The sequence below is a fragment of the Diaphorina citri genome, unplaced genomic scaffold, assembly GCF_000475195.1.
Source record: "Diaphorina citri unplaced genomic scaffold, Diaci psyllid genome assembly version 1.1 scaffold106106, whole genome shotgun sequence".
NCBI classification, from domain to species: domain Eukaryota; kingdom Metazoa; phylum Arthropoda; class Insecta; order Hemiptera; family Psyllidae; genus Diaphorina; species Diaphorina citri.
In genome coordinates this window covers 1-295 of record NW_007483055.1, presented here as the reverse complement: position 1 = coordinate 295, position 295 = coordinate 1, and the positions used below count along the sequence as shown (strand labels likewise).

The 295-nt window shown below is 30.8% G+C and overlaps 1 long non-coding RNA gene across 1 annotated transcript; it reads right to left on the bottom strand.

The window, feature by feature from the left end:
* Positions 1–295, bottom strand: LOC113473809. Its single transcript, XR_003395665.1, has 2 exons — positions 245–295; positions 1–90 (listed from the first exon to the last, which is right to left on the bottom strand). It is a non-coding gene; the product is annotated as an uncharacterized LOC113473809 (long non-coding RNA).

Sequence of the window (295 nt, the reverse complement as noted above, 5' to 3'; positions counted from 1 at the left end):
GTAGCGGAGATTGAGTGTGCGTAAACATTGGAGTTCAGTCAGTTCACCGAACAATTTTTCCAAATTGTTGTTCACAATAGACAAATGTTCCTGAAAGAGAAAAATTGTTTTTGTCTATTTATTTGATTTAAAATTATTTAAATAAGGACCTTGTGCTCATTACAATAAATAATTCAAAAGGAATTATGTATTTTGTTTAGCATTCAATGTGCTACTCAATACTTTCAGAAACAGGATAACATACCAGTTTTTGTAATTTTCCCAGTTCTTCAGGAATTTGTGACAGGTGAGTTTT